The sequence below is a fragment of the Grammomys surdaster genome, unplaced genomic scaffold (assembly GCF_004785775.1).
Source record: "Grammomys surdaster isolate TR1022 unplaced genomic scaffold, NIH_TR_1.0 64, whole genome shotgun sequence".
Classification (NCBI taxonomy): Eukaryota; Metazoa; Chordata; class Mammalia; order Rodentia; family Muridae; genus Grammomys; species Grammomys surdaster.
The window spans coordinates 16,106,113-16,124,600 of record NW_021604566.1 but is presented as its reverse complement, the minus strand read 5'-3'; the positions used below and the strand labels follow the sequence as shown (position 1 = coordinate 16,124,600).

At 42.0% G+C, this 18,488-nt stretch overlaps 1 long non-coding RNA gene across 1 annotated transcript in view; it reads left to right on the top strand.

Moving 5' to 3' along the window:
• The window catches only part of LOC114622181, an 11,960-nt gene extending 6,010 nt beyond the window's left edge, over positions 1 to 5,950 (top strand). Inside the window, exon 3 of the long non-coding RNA XR_003711557.1 lies at positions 5,555 to 5,950. This is a non-coding gene — a long non-coding RNA (uncharacterized LOC114622181). The remainder of the gene's footprint in view (positions 1 to 5,554) is intronic.
• Positions 5,951 to 18,488: the final 12,538 nt, after the last annotated feature.

Sequence of the window (18,488 nt, the reverse complement as noted above, 5' to 3'; positions counted from 1 at the left end):
TTTGGTTTGGTTTGGTTTGGTTTGGTTTGGTTTGGTTTGGTTTGGTTTGGTTTGGTTTGGTTTTCAAGACAGGCTTTCTTTGTGTAGCCCTGGCTGTCCTGAAACTCACTCTGTAGACCACAATGGCGTCAAACTCAGAGATTTGCCTCCCTCTGCATCCTGAATGCTAGGATTAAAAAACGCACTTTTTTTTGTTGTTTTGAAACAAGGTGTCACATAGACATTGAACTCCTTATGTAGCTGAGGCTGGCCTTCTGATTTTCCTATCTCTGTCTCCCAAGTACTGGAATGATAGGCTTTTATTTCTTTTTATACAGACAAGGAAACTACAGCCAGGGAGATTACATATCGAAGAGTAGAATGACTCATTAGATCACTTTCTAGGACTCATGGCAAATATTAAAAGTTTCCTGACCAGGAGATAGCAAAATAGTAATCAGATAGGAAACAGTAGTACATAGCCATAATTCTGACACCTGAGAGGTTTAGGCAGGAGGATCATGAGTTCAAGACCAAACTAGGCTATATAGCAGGATGCTGTGTTATATATATGCCGGGAGCCAAACCCAGGAAACTACCTGCTGTCCTAAGAGAACCTAGGAAGTTACCTGCTGTTCTAGAGAGCCTAGTCAGTACAAGGTTAAGAAAGGACATTCACGGGTCTCAGGCCCCAGGAACTTAAAGAACGTCTGGCATTTCCTGGGAGCCGGTTACGACAATGGGATGATCTAGGGCAATAAGTATTCAATAGTGGGATAGCCCTAAGCAATGACCCTCACCCAAACTTCCCGGTTTGCTGTGTCTTTATAACCTGCACCCGAAATTAAAGTTTCAGAGCTTGATCAGAACCCCAGACTTGCTCTCATTCCTTGTGTCTCTTGTCCCTTCATTCTTTTGCCCCCTTCCCTAAGGTCTCTTCGAATCCCTGAGGGCAGGGGCATTATACTACATACATACATACATACATGCATACATACATACATACATACATACATACAAACATACATACATACATAGCAGGCAGAAGTGCTTGGCCATAGGCCTGTGAAGCCACATACTCTCAAACCACCTCAGGGTATTTAAGATACAGAAAAATGTGTGCCAGGTTAGCAAACCTAATTGGTTGGGGGTTTTTGCAGATGTTTTTGTCTTCTTCTTCTTCTTTTTTTTTTTTTTGTTTTTGTTTTTGTTTTTTCGAGACAGGGTTTCTCTGTGTAGCTCTGGCTATCCTAGAACTCATTCTGTAGACCAGGCTGGCCTCGAACTCAGAAATCTACCTGCCTCTGCCTCCCAAGTGCTGGGATTAAAGGTGTGTGCCACCACTGCCCAGCTTTTGTCTTCTTTTATACACACTAAAATTATTACTGAACTATATAAGTTTGTCTCATTTGAGTTGGGGGAGCACAAAACTAGTTAAAGTGCTTTTTAGCCATCTTCTGCTGGAAAATTTAGGGAGAGTCTGTCTGTAAAGAACAAGTATGCATGGGTGAAACATTCCCCAGATGATTTTGAAGTTTCTGCTCTAACCTTGAGCAATTGGAGCTTTCCTGAGAGTGGCTTTTCACTTCCTTCTCTATCCAGCATGACTCACCCCAGAGGCATCCAGTCTGTGAAATTCTGTCCTATGATGTGGAGAATGCTTGAAGTCAGACAGAAAAGACAAATCTTGGCTTTATCAGTCACTAGGAGTGTAATATGGAACAAGTTGACTTCTTTTGGACTTCCACTTTGGGTTTTGGGTTCCACTTTCCAGGCCCTTATACTGGTTGTAGATTTGGAGTAAGAATTCATGGTGTCTTTATTTGATTGTTTATTCAGTGTGTGTGTGTGTGTGTGTGTGTGTGTGTGTGTGTGTGGTATAGGCATGTTTGTACCACAGTGCACATGTGAAAGTCAGAGGACAACTTTCAAGAGCTGGTTCTGTCTTGCCTTCACAGGTTTGTAGGTTAGACTCCGGTTGGGAAGTTGCTGGGCAAGTGTCTTTACCTGCTAAGCCACCTCAAGGACCCCTTGTATTTATTTTGATAACCTGTCTATATCAGTACAGTGTTTTGGTTATAATGTGATGTATAAATGTTGACTGCACTGTCAAACATACAGGAAGTGAAGAAGAAAACAAGGTTAAAACCGGTTGTTTTTTTAAAGCATTTATTACCTCTGTATCCTGTAACATAAAGAGAAAAACAGAGCCCCTGCTGTTTACAGATAAGATGTCCGGCCAGAGCTGCTGAACTGGATGGGTCACCTCCAGCACATCCTGTGTGCTTAAAGCCTTAAGAATGCAGCCCAGAGGCCACTTTGTCCTACCTACAGGTGACCTTCTGTGCAGTGAATAACAGCTCAGCAATTCTGACTCAGGGCAGTCCTTTTAAGAACAAAGGTTAGATTCATTGCCTAGATTAAATTTTTCCTTTTAAATTGTTTTAAATATTTAAAACATTCAGGAGATAACGAAATGCCTACTTATCCAAAATTGAGACCTTTGAAAACAGTAACTTAAATTTCTTGACACATATACATTATTTTTTACTTCATTTCAAAGTTTTAGAAGAGGGGCCAAAGAACTGGTTTGGTGAATATAGGTTCTTTATGTTTAAGCCTGATGATGTGATTCAGTCCCCAGAATCTTTGTAAAAAAAAAAAAAAAAAAAAAAAAAAAAAGACATGGGGCATATCTGTAATTCTAGCTCTCCTGCACCTGGTGGGAGGGAGGGACCAAAGAAAGCTTTTGGGCCAGCTAGCCTGGATTCAAAACCCATCACGCAACCACAAGACAGACTACCTAGGAAACCAGGTGAAAGGAGGCAAGAGACTCCAGGAAGTTGTTCTCTGACACACACACATACACACACACACACAAGGGCATGCATATGCACACACATGCACTTACATACATGCATGTTCACTTTTCTAAAGAAAAATTGAAAGAATATAATGAAAAATCTTCTTTTGCCCATTATGGTTTTCCTAAAGTTAGTGTTTCCCCTGTTTATTTTGTCTTCAGCTCTGTGTTACACGTAAAGACTGTTTCTGAACTACTTTACTTACAGGCATGATGGATTCCTACCCCCAGTACCCCAGGCCTTATTTAAAACAAGGGCATTTTCTCTATAACCATAGGCCAATTTTTAAAATCCAGGAAACCAATGTTTATGAAAGACTAATCTATAAACTCACCAATTGTCCTAGTAACATATTTCATGGCTACAGAAAATCCTGGGTTGGGCATTGCTTTCTGATATGTGTCTATAGTCTTCTTTATTCTGAACAGTCAGCTCTTCAGTCTTTATCTTCTCTGACCATTGACCTTGTGCTGCTAGTAGTTCTGAGACAGAGTTTCACTATGTAGCTCGGTTTGGCCTTGGACTGGCCATCCTCTTGTCTTGCTCTTCAAGTGTTTAGGGTGTGTGCATACCACAATGGACAGTACAATGCTGACATTCTTTTGTTTTTTGTTTTTTTTTTTGGAGACAGGATTTCTCTGTGTAGCCTTGGCTGTCCTGGAACTCACTTTGTAGACCAGGCTGGCCTCGAACTCAGAAATCCGCCTGCCTCTGCCTCTCAAGTGCTGGGATTAAAGGCGTGCGCCACCACCGCCCGGCGAATGCTGACATTCTTATAGTTCCAGACAGTTACTTCTGTAGAACGTTCCTCAGTTCTGATTTCTTTCTCTCTTTCTTTCCCCTTCCTTCTTCCCTCCTTCTGTCTCTCCCTAACCACTCATCTTCCCTCTTCTGTATTTATTGTCCTTTGTCAAGGACCTACTCTCTTTCCTGCTTTCATCCTCTGAGCTCCCTTTAGGCTTGTCAGTATTGAATTGCTGGTGTAGATTGACACTTGCTTTGTGACCCAATGTGTGGTGCTTTTCCAAATGTTCCACAGAACCTGGAAATTAATGTGTATGCTTTAATTCTTTAAATGAGTTCTAGTGCTCTCTCTATAAATACTATGTAGTGTTGAGTTTTGAAAATAAATATGAGCCGGGCGGTGGTGGCGCACACCTTTAATCCCAGCACTTGGGAGGCAGAGGCAGGCGGATTTCTGAGTTTGAGGCCAGCCTGGTCTACAGAGTGAGTTCCAGGACAGCCAGGGTTACACAGAGAAACCCTGTCTCGAAAAACCAAAATAAATAAATAAATAAATAAATAAATAAATAAATAAATATGATTATGCAATTCTACATAAGTTTATAGACTTCAATTTGTTAGCTCTCTTACTGGAATTTTGTGTGTTTGCCTATTCTTGTTTTTAGAACATGGTGTTCAGCTCTCCCTGTTGGTGCAGTGGTACACTTTTGCATGTCTCCTTCAACTGTGGCTTCCTAGCTGCAAGTGAGAGCCCCATACCCCTCATCTGCCCACGTCCCCTGACTCAGCTCATTAGCGAGGGGCTATGCTTTCTTCCCTGCGCTTCAAAGAACTCAGTTGCAGGTCAGGCACTGACTGAGCAGATGTGGCATCACAGATCTAGAAATTAATGAATTCAGACACACAGAGAACCACTGTGGTTGCCTAGTGTCTCTGTTACTAACAATTCACTTAGGAGCCTAATGACCATTTACTGCCTCTGATACTTCCTTCAAACACCCCTTATTTTTCCTCAGCTATCAACCTTTCAGATAGCATTTACTAAATTCCCTCTTCCTAACACTCTTAAGCTTACACTTCAAGTGTATTTCTGGGACGCAGGATTGACGCTTAGAAAAACACATTTCTTAGTAAATCCATAAAATGAAGTGCTGTTGTCTGTACTGTAGCAAACAGAAGACATACAAAGATTTCAGAAGTGGAGAAAACAGGTGTGAAACAAAAGAACAAGTTATTAAAATTGCCAATGAAAGTAGCTGGATTGTAGAGCGGAGAAAACAATAGGTAGAGGAGGGTGCCCCATGACCATCTCAGGGAAGGTCGGGGCCTAAACAGACCTTGGCCCTGAAGATCTGAAAGAAGCCACCAAGGGTAGGCTGAGGGAGGGAAGCAGCTCCCACGCGACCTTCTGGTTACATTTCAGGAATGGGAATCCTTTGAAGGATTTTTAGCAGAGACTATGACAAAAGGTTTGTGTTTTGTTTTTCAATATAATATTTTTAGTCATTTAGGAATTTCACATCATAACTCTGATTAAAGAGGAAACATAAGTACAATTTGTGGTACCCCTATACTCACTGGAACATGGTCAAACTCCTAGTGGCCAGCCCCTTAAAGATAACTGAGTTCATTGCTCCAGAAGCAATACCATAAGCCCCAATCCCTAAGCCTTCCTGACCACCAATGCCAGACTTGCTCCAAGCTATGAGGCAATCAAAGAGGAGGAGTAAGGGGTGACTAAGCTGGAGGAACCCCACAAGTCAGCTGTTGTGAGAACCACAATGATCAGCGTGCCCAGAGAAGTCTCTGTGCCTGACCTTTGTGCCAGACTAGGTGGTCTGGTCTCAGTTCAACTCACTATTCTTGAATGGCTGCTGCCTGTTATGCCTGGTTTGTGACATTCTTTTTTTTTCTTTCTATTTTCTTTTCGTTTCTTTTTCTTTTTTTTTTTCTTTGTGACATTCAAGGACAGGAAGAAGGTGGATGATGGGAGCCCAGGCCTATGGCTCCACTGGCAGGTACCCGAACACCAGCTCCCTGCTCTTCACCATCGGCATCGTCATGGCTCCACTGGCAGGTACCCGAACACCAGCTCCCTGCTCTTCACCATCGGCATCGTCATGGCTCCACTGGCAGGTACCCGAACACCAGCTCCCTGCTCTTCACCATCGGCATCGTCATCGTCTCCACCTCCTCTGTGGCAGTCTTTTAAGCCTTTCTACAAAGGATACCACATTCTAGATTCTAGTCCTGTCCCATGCTCCAATGTCCATATCTGGCTCTCCCATCAGGCTGAAGTCTTGACCCTTAACACTATACATACCTTCACAGATCTGTCCACACTAGATTCAGTAAAATCCACATGGTGGCAAAAAAAAAAAAAAAAAAAAAAAAAAAGATAACTGAGTCCTCCTCCCCTGAACCTCTTCCCCTCTCCCACCAGAAACCTTCAATTGTTGCAGCATCCCTACTGAGATTTTTAGGTAGGGATGTCCTTCACAGTCAGTGGGAGCACAGACCACAGACACCCACACAGCCTCAGGCGACAGGGTCGTGTTTTTAAGTACAACTGTAGCTAGTAGATGGAGAATGGCCTTATCTGCATAGAAATAGGCATGCAATTCAGGAGGACTTTAGGAAGTTCTAAGTAGCAAGTGACAACCTCTATAGTCAGGTGTGGTGAGGCATATGGGTTACCCCAGGACCTAGAGAGGCAGGGAAGGAAGCCAGCCTGGGCTAAGTAGCAAGGTGCTATCTCAAAAGAAAAAAATTGTCTTAAACATTTTTATTCCGAAATGATCAGATTATTCAGTGCACTTATGTTTTCACCTGTCTGTCCTGGTCTTCTTCCTTTGCTGAACTATGTCAGAACACCTTCAGAATATCATGGAATTTTGTTTTTTGGTATATTAAGCATTCAGTTCTAAAATATAAACATTTTCTGGGGCTTTAGATGTAGCTCAGTAGCTAAGGACACCTACTGCTCTTTCAGGGGACCTGAGTTTGGTTTCTAGAACCTACATCTGGCAGCTCAGAACCACCTTTAATTCCAGCTCCAGGGAGCTCACTGCCCTCTTCTGGTTCCTGGGGCACCTGCAACTTTCTTGCACATACCCACAAACAGATTAAAAAAAAAAAAAACCAAACCTTTCATTTAAAAAAAAAAGTGAGCATTTTCTTATATAACACAATAATAGATCATAAAACTAACAACAATAAGGTCTGATACCAGTTCCATTAGCAAATATTCTTTTAAAAAATTTGTATGTTTTTAAGACAAGTTTTCTCTGTGTAGCCCTGGCTGTCCTGGACTTGCTTTGTAGAGCAGGCTGGCTTTGAACTCACAGAGCCTCTGCTTCCCAAGTGCTGGGTTTAAAGGTGTGTGCCACCATGCCAGACTCATCTTTAAATTTTTAAAAAAGATATATTTAATTTATTTTATGTGTGTGAACATTCCGTCTGCATATATGCATGTATGCGGCCCCCACATAGGTCAGAAGAAGATATTAGATGCTCTGGATTCGTAGTCACAGATGGTTGTGAGCACCATGTAGGTACTGGGTATTGAACCCAGTATTCTTTTTTTTTTTTTTTTTGGTTTGGTTTTTCAAGACAGGGTTTCTCTGTGTAGCCCTGGCTGTCCTAAAACTCACTCTGTAGACCAGGCTGGCCTCGAACTCTTGAACTCAGAAATCTGCCTGCCTCTGCCTCCCAAGTACTGGGATTAAAGGCGTGTGCCACCACCACCTGGTGAACCTAGTATTCTTAACTGCTGGGCTATCCTTTCAGCTCCTGGAAAAAAATCTTCTTTAATAGCTTTGAGAGAAAAAAGAATGGCTTAAACCACAACTTAAATTAAGAATTTAGGGCAATTAAGTATTATCTAGGGAAAACCTGAGGAGGGACAATGGTCATGAGCACTGAGCTGTCTCTTCAGCTCCATCTATAACCAAATAGTCTTGATTGTCTTAAAAAAAATTCTTTTATAGTTGTCCAGTCAGGATAAAAATGATGTCATAGAACTTTTAATTCTCTTCCATCCTGTCCCCTCTACCCGTCTATCTCTCAGTCTCAAGGTTTATGTCATTGACTTATAGAAACTAAAGTGTTCTGTAAAATGTCTCAATATTTCATAATAAAAGCTCTTAATTTAATGAATTATAGAAACGCTCCTTGTAAGCATAGTCTCATAATTAAAAAAAGAAAGAGCAAAGAAGAGAAGAGAGAAAATATAAAGTTTGAAGCTTAGCTTGAAATTGCCAGTAAGTCAGACCATCTCTGGAATGTTCTTCGAAGTATCTGGGATACAAGACTGCCAGCCCAAAGAACCATAAAACTCAACAAACTTGGCACCTATAACCAAGCTGTTGACAGAGAATGTGCCTAGTGTTTAACATTTCTGAGACAGGTTCTTACATAACCTAGGCGGGCCTCAACTCCCAAGGATGGTCTTCAACTTCTGATCCTCAGCTTCTACATCCCAAATTATAGGATGATGGCTACTCACCACCAGACACCGTTTACATGCACCTGAGAGCAAACCCGGAGTTTTATTCGTGCCAGGCAAGCACATTAGCCATGAGGCCACATCCCTACCCCCCAATATTTTAATGTTGTCATCCACTCTCAGGTCTGATCTGCTCACTCACTGTGGTCTGCCAAGCTGTTATTGAATTACCAGAATCTGAAAATAGCAGAGAGCTTCACAGACATTTCTTAAAACAATTAAGTGATACTTCAGTTTGTTGACCATGGTCTTCTTAATCTCTGAAACTAGAAAATTACAAATAGTTGGAGTGGAGGTAGCATCAATAAAAGCCAAGTTATTTTCTACTTTAAGAATGCCCATACAAGAAGAAACCGGGCAAGCAATATGAGGTTCTTCACCTCAATAGAAGTCATTCCTAGGAATGTGATTACCTAGCTGTAGTTAGCCTCTGAAGTCTAGCACAAGGTCTGCATGCCTGCTGTAACTAGAATCAGAGCACTGGAGTTGGTTCTATTGCTTCAACATGTTGTCATATGACCTGAGTTTGCTTACTACTGCTGTGATAAAACATTTACCAAAACCAACTTATGGGAAACAGAAGGTTTATTTGTCTTACATATCTCAGGTCACAGTCCACTGAAGGAGGCCAAAGCAGGAAGTCCAGCAAGGCCAGGACACTGGAGGAGAAGTGAAGCAAAGGCTGCTTACTAGCTTGCTTCTCATTATTTGCCTATAGTCCAGGCCCACCTGCATAGGAGCGGGACCGCCCACCTCACAACATCACTTACTAACCAAGAAAACGCCCCACAGGCTTGCCTGCAGTCAGTTTGATTAAGAAAGGCATTTTCTCATTTGAGATTTCCTCTTCCCAGATGATCTTAGCCTGTGCAAAGTTGACATTAAAACCAGTCAGGACGTTAGGCTAGGTAGAAGGCACGAGGGAGAAGGTTGCTGAGCCATCTCCCAGCCTTACCAACGTTATCTTGAGAGCTCAGGTCATAGCTTATTTATTTAATGTCTTAGGCTTAGATCAGAGCTTTTTTTTTTTTTTTTTTTTTTTTTTTTTTTTTTTTTTTTTTTTTTTGGTTTTTTTTCGAGACAGGGTTTCTCTGTGTAGCCCGGGCTGTCCTGGAACTCACTCTGTAGACCAGGCTGGCCTCGAACTCAGAAATCCGCCTGCCTCTGCCTCCCAAGTGCTGGGATTAAAGGCGTGCGCCACCACTGCCCGGCCAGAGCTTTTTAATACAATAAGAAACTGATAAATGTTTGTTTAATCAGATTGGCTGATATCTCTTCATTCTAAAATTATCACAGAATATGGGACTGAGTCCTTGTTTATTCACTCAGCAGCCATTTACTGAGACTATCCTGTATGTCAGATACTGTTCGTGATTTCAAGGTAACAAGACATTGTCTCTGCCCTCGTGGAATTGGTAGTAATTTCTGTATTTACCATATGATCTTCAATAATAGAAAGGGTACATGAGGATGTGGAGATTGTAGGAGTCCCATGAGGAAGGACAGCTACTATGATTCCTTGGATATCATAGCTGATATATCAGGATCCAAACTAATTGTTCCACTTTGGCATATAATTAGATTCTCACATTCTTCTCTACAGACAAAGACATAGAAACTTGAAAAGATTAGGCAATTAGCCTAAAGCCATAATAGAATCAGTCTAACAGCTTTAATTAATACTACTCAATACTGAATCACCAATGAAGACTTTGAGCAAATATTAGAAACCATGTATGATAAATTATGAGAACCCCAATGACATGATTGCATAATTCATAATATACATAAAGGTTGTTAAACAAGATTCCATGACTCAGTGGTTAGGAGTCTTCTTACTCTTCCAGAGGACTGGATTTTAGTTCCCAGTACCCGTGTTGGGTACTCCAGTGCCAGGGGATCTGATGCCCTCTTCTGACCTCTGAGGGTACCTGTACTCACATACCCCACCCTCACCTCCACATGCACGAATAATTTTAAAAGAAAAATAAATCTGTCTTTAAAAAAAAAAATGGGTATAGCAGTGGTAGGGCACTTGCCTAGGGCTTGTGTGACCATGGGTTCAATCCCCACACTGAAAACATACAAACAACAACAATATGTTTCAAAAATTTGGGGAAGACTTTCTTTTTGTTTGTTTGTTTGTTTGTTTTTGTTTTGTTTTTCGAGACAGGGTTTCTCTGTGTAGCCCTGGCTGTCCTGGAACTCACTTTGTAGACCAGGCTGGCCTCGAACTCAGAAATCCACCTGCCTCTGCCTCCCAAGTGCTGGGATTAAAGTCGTGCACCACCACTGCCCGGCTGGGGAAGACTTTCTGATGTCTGTACTGTTTCAAGCATGGTTGGTCCTCCACTCATTCCAGAATTAAATGCAGACTTGTCCAACTCTGAAAATCCCCAAATCTTTCTTCCCAGTGCCTGTGGTTTTCCTTTCCTTCTTGCCAGTAGTATAGACATAATCTAACTGTAATGACAATGTTTCTAACATTTTGTCCCAAATGATGCAGTCAAATATAACTTCCAAATAAATGAGAGTCAAGGAGGAAGTGTGTGTGTGTGTGTGTGTCTGTGTGTGTGTGTGTGTGTGTGTGTGCATGCAAGCATGTTTGTCAGTCCTCAGGAAGGCCATCTTCTTCCATCAAACAGACTCTCCCTTTGACCCCAAACTCACCAATTAGACTACACTGGCTGGCCAGTGAGCCCCAGGGGTCCTCCTGGCTCTGCCTCCACAGCACTGAGACGGTACACATCAACATTCTTATTTGGGTTCAGGGGAGGAAGTTGGAGCCTCAATACTCTGCTAACTAAGCCATCACCCTGCACCATGATTTTTTTAGTGTCATGTTTTAATTGGTTTTGGATTTGTTTTTACTTTTAACTACATGTACGGAGAGTGTGCGGGTGCCTGCAGAGGGCAGCAGCATTGTATTGATCCTCCTCCAGATGTGAGTGCTGGGACATGAACTTGGGTCCTCTGCAAGAGCAGCAAGCACTCTTAACTGCTGAGCCATCTCTCCAGTTCCCAGCAGGGACCAGCAGGGACCAGCAGCAAGGGGAGCAGCAACCACCACAGGCCCTCTCAGGGATCTCTCATTTATATCCTCTCTAAAATCCCCAGAATTGAACTATCTGCAGCTGGCAAAAATCACACCCCTGCTAGTACACAAGGCAAATTGTAATCACTGCTGTGAACCAGCCTTTCATCCCACAAACTGGGATTAAAACAAAAACATACTCACATAACATGACTGGGTTTTTAAAGAAGCCAAGTCTCACTACCATGGAGCCAAGAATCCTCATTTTCTTCTCTCCCTCTCTCTCTCTCTCTCTCTCTCTCTCTCTCTCTCTCTCTCTCTCTCTTTCTCTCTCTCTCTCTTTGGTTTTTCGAGACAGGGTTTCTCTGTGTAGCCCTGGCTGTCCTGGAACTCTTTCTGTAGACCAGGCTGGCCTCGAACTCAGAAATCCGCCTGCCTCTGCCTCCCAAGTGCTGGGATTAAAGTCATGCTTTACCACTGCCCTGCAGGATTACTTTCAAAACTATTATTATTTAAGGGGTGTGTGTGTGTGTGTGTTTACCTGTGCCCATGGACACCAGAAGAAAGTATGGGATCCCCTAGATCTTGGGTTGCCATCGCCTTGCGCTGACAAAGGTCCTTTGGTAGGGCAAGTACTTTTAAGCACCCACCTCTCCAGCCCCTGTTTTCACTTTTTGATATGTAGTTTTAACTGGCCTAGAAATCCATTATGTAGAACAGAATGATCTGAAGCTGTTAGCATCCACAATTCTGCCATCAAATGCTGGGTTTATGGGTGTGTACCACCACACCCAGCTCATCTTTTTATTTCAGTATGTTCTGTTGTACTGTATGGAAATTTTACTGGTGTTGAAGGGAGGGTATAAATGAATTTTTACTCCATTTAATTCATTTTAATATTAAAATACTAAGACTCAGGACCATGTTTCTCAAGCCTATATATCAACCTCCTAAATGTGAAATCCTTTTTTCTTCCCTGGGCATGAAGTGATGCCCAGCATCAAAGTAAAGCAAAGCACAGCCCTCAGGACACCTCCTCCTTCCAAGTCCTATTTCTTTCATGCTGTCCTTGCTTAGCACGGCTAACTTTCAGGACTCCTAGGAGAAAAGAAATAGGTAAGGCAGGGCAGGTTTGAGCGCAACGTGTTAAATCTCTATGTATCTGGCCAAGCTGTTATTTCCTTCACGGCCTTCCATCAGCCTCAGAAAGTACTTTCCTACCCAAAGTTCATTAAAAATATTTGTTTCTATGCACTTTAGAAATACTTTCATGAGTTTTTTTCTTTTTGAATTACAGGAGACATTTAGATTTTAAAACACTTAGTCTGAAGATATCTCTGAGATGTTTATCTTCTCCCACTAATTTGAAATGCCACTTTGAAAATGTATAAGATCTTGTATATGTACCAGTCTTGGAATATTTTCTGTTTTTTTTTTTAAAGATTTATTTTATATATGTGAGTACATTGTCACTGTCTTCAGACACACCAGAAGAGGGCATCAGATCCCATTACAGATGGTTGTGAGCCACGATCTAGTTACTGGGAATTGAACTCAGGACCTTTGGAAGAGCAGACAGTGCTCTTAACCACTGAGCCATCTCTCCAGCTATTTTTTACAACTTTATAGACATTCTAAACTCTTATCCTCCAAATAAAAAAACAACCTTTTGTTTCTTTCTTTTTTTCTGTTTGCCTCCTGAGTACTGGGTTTAAAGGCATATACCATCATGCCCAGCCTAATAATTAACTGTTTAAATGGGTTTTGAATATTTCTCTTAGTAGATTTTTAAAAAGCCTTTCCCAGTTATTTATTCTGCATCAGGGGGTGTGGCCAAGTATGCACAAGAGTGGAAGTTAGACGATTTTCCTCCCACTGTCGGATTTGGGAATTGAACTCAGGTCATCAGGCTTTGCAGCAAGTGCCTTTTCCCACAAATCTCTGTTCATTTATCTGAACATTTATCCCAAGGAGGCAGAGGCTCTCAAGGCCAGCCTTGAATGCACTGAGACCCTGACTCAAAAAAAAAAAAAAAAAAAGCCAAAGCAAAGCACTCCTGCTCCTGTCCTGATTAGAGTTTGACAGTGGGGGTGGGGAGCAGCTTTTTGATTCACGTGGGAGGGTCCAGGCTACTGCTTAAATAAACCTTTTCCTCCCCAAGTTGTTTTTGCTCATGTTGTTTAACACAGCAATAGAGACCAAACAAAGATGACCTCCACAACCACCGCCAACAAACAGTTACAACAGAGAATTCATTCTGAAGATAGAGAAAGTTTTCACAGATTTTGTTTTCTCCACATCCTCACAGATGTTCTTAGGTTTTCTTGTAGTTAAGTCTTCCTTTTCCTTACTTATTCTAATTTATATCTATAGAAACTCTCATCTGAAATACTTTACCAGTCTGTATAGTGATGATAAATCTTCACAGAGGCTCCGAAATGCCAAGCTTGTCACTGAGGACACTGTATACATAACCCCAGTTAGTTCCCTTTTATATTCCAATGAGATAGCAGGACATGTAGGTATCCATCTATAACTCCAGCATTCAAGAAACTGAGACAGGATAGAATTCAAGGCCAGTCTGGGCTGTCTACTGAGACCCTGATTCAGTAAGAAATAAAATAGTACCCCAGTGAAACTTGGACATTTGTAAGTAAGATTTGTAAGTTTGTTTCCAGATACAGAACAACAAAGAAAAGCTGTCACATTCCAAATCAACCTTGGTTGTCATTGTTTTTTTATAACCCAGCTGGCCTCAAACTCCCCCTTGTTCAGTTTCAGTCTCTAGAGTTTTGGAAACATGGGTGTATGGCATCCTACCTCCCTAAGCCTGCTCTGTTTGGGGGGAAAAATGTCTTTATTATATTAAAAAATAAATCTTCCATAAATATTAACTTTTTAATTTTATGTTTTACTGAGAAATACTATTTGTACTTTTTGTGCTTAGTGTATGAAGTACACTATGGTAATTTAGTATACATATATAGTATATAATAATTAAATCAGAGTAATAAGTATTTCTAATTCTTTAATCATTATACACCAGTTTACTGAGGGCTTTAAGATAAAAATGCTTTTAAAAAGTTTACCAAGGGCTGGAGAGATGGCTTAGTGGTTAAGAGCACTGATTGCTCTCCCAGAGGTCCTGAGTTCAAGTCCCAGCAGCCACATGGTGGCTCACAACCATCTATAATGAGATCTGATTCTTTCTTCTGGTATGTCTTAAGACAGCGACAGTGTACTCACATACATAAAATAAATATATCTCTAAAAAAGTTTACCAAACATTTATTAATCTTTGATGAAGTATGTTATTTATATCTTTTGTCAGAATTTCATACACATGTACTGTGTTTACAGCATTCCATGGAACTGTTCTTTCCATGCTAGCCGGATGGAGGACTGGAAACATGGGCGCTCTGGCCTCTAGGGGGCGCGCTTCCCCTTTAATAGCGTGGCTCAAGCACTCAAATTCCCAGAGTACTGATGAAACCAGAAAATATTTCAAAACTTCACATTGCTTCAGACAAACAGACGGTTAACGAGTACGGGAAAGACCATACAGCTGGATAATTTGGCACAATGAATGCAGTGTAGGATTTTGACACTGAAAAAGAATTCTTCCTTGCTTCCCAGTATATACATGAACAGAAGTGTGGTCCCCTCCCCGTTTTTAAACCCGGTCTAAGGACCTCAACCAAGTCGATTTCCCACTCATTCATTGATAAGGCTAATTTCACACAGGCGTGTCCAAGCTTCAGGTTCCATTTCACTATTTGCCTTCCACTTAGGCAGTGGTCTCTAAACAAGCCGGTTCCCCTCTCTGAGAAGACTGATGTAGCCTGACCTACAAAGGTTGTGTCAGAGTCTTGGTGGAATCTAAGGGGGCGAGGAGGAGGAGAGGAGGTGGAGTGGGAGAGGGGAGAGAGAGGGAGAGAGAGGAGGAGAGAGGGAGAGAGAGACAGAGACAGAAGAGAGACAGTTTCTGATAGACACTCCTGCATAATAAAATGAACACACTTTCCTGGATAGAGTAGGAAATCTTAAGTGGTGATGTGTGACAAGTTCCTCTAGGACAAAGGACAGGCTAAACTTACTGCTTTCTTGTCTGCTGCAAAAGCAATGTGTTCCCTAAGTGGGACTTAGACTGGTGGAAGTAGGCCACTGGAGAGGGCTGTTAAAGGTTCTGGGAAGCTTTTGCTTCTGTCATTCTGTTCCCTTGTCTCACGATACGAAAGCCCTCAGCACACTGCTACAAACGGAGCTGCTACGGACTTTTCTCCTTTGCTTCTGTTGCGCTTTTAGGTCACAGTGACACAAAAGTAAACTAATGCTTCTCATTTCTTCCTTTGTTTTGTTTTTTGTTTGTTTGTTTTTCGAGACAGGGTTCTCAGTATAGCCCTGGCTGTCCTGGAACTCACACTGTAGACCAGGCTGGCCTCGAACTCAGAAATCCTCCTGCCTCTGCCTCCCAAGTGCTGGGATTAAAGGCGTGCGCCACCACCGCCCAGCTCTCATTTCTTCCTAAGTGAGGTCTCTATTCATAAATGTAGAAAACATAGCAACCACCACAAGGACCCAGAGTGGGTAAATGGGTAACTAAACTGGTGTGTTCACATAATGGAACACTTTTTCGGCACTGAAAACAAATGAACATTTAAGCCATGGTAAGGTTAGAGGGAGGCTGTATATTACCAGGGGAAAGTAGCCGAACTGAAAAGGCCACTTACTATATAGATCCGGTTGCATGCTATTCAGATCTGCGCTCTGCAGACAGTAAAAACGATTGGGGGCTGAGCAGAGGGGAAAGATTAATAGATATGGCATGACAAATTTTAGAAAAGTACAACTATTTTGCATGATGCTGTAACGGTGGGTACATGTCATTATGCATGTGTCCAACACCGCGGACTTCATAGCACCAAGAGTGATCTTGATGTACATGTGGGCTCCGGTGATAATGCTTCGTTGTAGGTCTCTGGCTGTAACACATGCCCGTGGGGGTGGAGACATTGTTACAGGAGAGGTAGTGCCTGTGGTGTGGGGGCCAAATGTGTATCGGAACAAATGCTATTTACCTTCCTTGGTCTTGCTATGACCTTGACACTGCTCAAAAAATAAAGTGTGCTTTTAAGTGCCGTAAAACTGCAGAGCAATTTAAAACATCATTAATGACGTGTGTTGAGCTTTTGCTGTTCCCACTGTGTGTGTTAGCTCTCTGCCTTCTTCTCCACTATGCTAGCAGGGAGGAGGGAGTGCGGGGGGTCGGGGGAGGACACACATGTCACACCACCGGGTTGACCTCTGTTACTTTGTTTCATTGTTTTTTCTTAAAAGTCTACAGGCCAGTTATCACTTTCTTGTTGTGTTGCAGTTCAAATGCCCAGAGCCAAATGCCCAGCTTTCCACACAGGTTTCAGTATAACTGAGCCCCTCTCCCATATCTTCATCGGGGCACAGCGCTTTTGCTGGCAATGGGTCACTGTGGTTGGTGACAACTTGTAGCGTCCACTCGCACTCATCCATCTTCTTCCAGATATTTCTGCGTTCCTCAAACCAGAACTTCCTCCCCCACAAATCTGTGAGAGTCTTAGTTTGTTTGACTGTTTTTTCCTTTTGAGTTATGGTCTCTTTATGTAGCCCAGACAGGGTGAACTTGCAATCTTCTTGCCTTAGCCTCCCAAGTACTGGAATTACAGGCAAATGCCTCTACATTTAGCCTCAAGCATGTATTAATTTCCCGTTTTGGTATTGCATAAGTTTGAAAGTTTCAAATTTTTATGTCATTTCTTCCTTTTTTTTTTTTTTTTTTCTTTTGGTTTTTCGAGACAGGGTTTCTCTGTGTAGCCCTGGCTGTCCTGGAACTCACTCTGTAGATCAGGCTGACCTCGAACTCAGAAATCTGCCTGCCTCTGCCTCCCAAGTGCTGGGATTAAAGGCATCCACCACCATCGCCAGGCTTCATTTCTTCCTAAATGAGGTCTCAAGTTCAATCCGTAACATGATGAGAAGGGAAAACAATTTTGATCCATTTTTTTCTTTTCTGTTCTTTAATAGACTTATTTTCTGAATTAGTGCTAATTCCTATATTCTCTGTATAGTTTTCTCAAATAGGCAAGTTGGCCTGGTAAATGTGCTTTGTTTGTCCCACACAGTGTTGAAAGTAAAATGAGGAATCATTCTTAGTATTTTAAAATATTTACATAAGGATACATAGTTTGGCTTTAATTGAAAAATTAATACACATGGCATGATGGTTAAATTTGATCGACAGCTTGACTGGAACAGAATCACCTAGGAGATACAGTCTGACATGTCTTTGAGGGCACCTCGAGAGAGGTTTCACGAGCAGTGAAGGCTCATCTTGAATCAAGTTTGTACTATCTACATAGAATCCTGAAAGAAAGTAGTCTGAGTCCAGCATTCTCCCTCTCCTCCCTCTCCCTTTCCTTTTCCCTCCCCCTCTCTCCCCTACCCCCTTCCTCTCCCTTTCTCTCTCCCTCTTTGTTTCCTGACTAACATGAGACTAGCTGCCTCATGCGTCTGCTGCCAAAGCTAGACTGTTCTTGCCACCATGCTCTGTCATGATGGATTGTACTCTCAAATTATGAGCCAAATGAACTCTCTCCTTTTTAATTAAAAATTATTCCATTTATCGAGTTACAATTATTTTCTCTCTGTGTGTATTGGAGTAAGGACATATGCATTCACTTCTTACTGTGTGTGTGTGTGTGTGTGTGTGTGTGTGTGTGTGTGTATACATATAAGTCAGAGGACAGCTTTGAGGAGTCAGTTCTTTCTTTCCAGTATGCAAGTCCTAGGTATGGAATTCAGTTCATCAGCTGAGTTTAGGTGGCAGATGCCTTTACTCACTGAACCATCTTCTCGGCTCATCCTTCCTTGCTTAAATTACTTTTGTCCAACATTTTGTTGGGTATTTTACAGTAACAAGAAAAGTAACTAGTACCCATGGCAGCACTGGGCCTGTGTCCTTACACAGCAATAATTAGCTGCTAACTGTTGCTAACTGTTTCCTTTAGAAAAGGTGTGAACTTTTTGTTTTTCTGTAGTATCTCTAACAGCCCCCCCCCACAATTGCCATTCTTTGAGACTAATTAATTGTCTACTTGCCATTAATCATCTCATTCGACCTCTCCTCACACGAGGCCTCTGTAGTGTATCCCAGTTGTTTTGGTCATTTAAATTTAAGTTTGTCCTGCCTGGATAGATGGTTCAGCAGTTAAGAGCATTAACTGTTCTTCCAGAGGTCCTAAGTTCAATTCCCAGCAACCACATGGTGGGTGGCTCACAACCATTTGTAATGGGATCCGATGCCCTCTTCTGGTGTGTCTGAAGACAC